Genomic DNA, 747 nt, shown 5'->3' with positions numbered 1-747 from the left:
AAGACTTCTACTTAGTTGGGAAGGGTCTAGCTCTGTTTAAGGTGTTTTACAGTGCTAATAACACACTGACCACTCAATCCATACATGTGATAGTGCGTGGGAGATCTCTGAAGGTTGCTTTGAGAACTTGTTGTGTCTATTGTTTCAGTATGTGTAGGAGGAAGTGCAATAAAAATACCCTGTAGGTTTAGAAGATGGAGATTGGCATCAAGAGAGTTTTAACGATTTTCTCTGTAATGACCAGACTCTCCAAAGAACCTTCTAACATGGGAAAGAAAGTTTATATTGAATAACTACAGCAAGAGAGTGTGGGAGACGTGTGGGATGGAGCGATGAAAAAGAGACTGGACATCCAAGTGATGGCATAGGGAGGGTGCAGAAATATATCCCAGCAAAAAAAGATATATATATTATGATCCACAATAAAGTGTATCTGGGATGCGTTGGCATCCTATAATGGAAAAATAGGTGTTTTTATTATGTCCAGTTATAATAAAAGTAAGATTACAATTGCGTTAAGACTACAATTCAGAGATTTCATTGACGTAACAAAATCAATTGACCGCATTTATTTTTGGTGCAAGCTGAATGAATAGAAAGGTGAATAAAACACTGAATGCAATACAGAAATTCACATATATCACATATATCTATATACGTAACCTCTTATCTGATCTTTCTTTCTTTCTTTCTTTCTTTATTCTATCTATCTATCTATCTATCTATCTATCTATCTATCTATCTATC

This window comes from Pelophylax lessonae, assembly GCF_965119305.1.
Source record: "Pelophylax lessonae genome assembly, chromosome: 5".
In the NCBI taxonomy this organism is placed as follows: Eukaryota; Metazoa; Chordata; class Amphibia; order Anura; family Ranidae; genus Pelophylax; species Pelophylax lessonae.
This window is presented reverse-complemented; position numbering follows the sequence as displayed.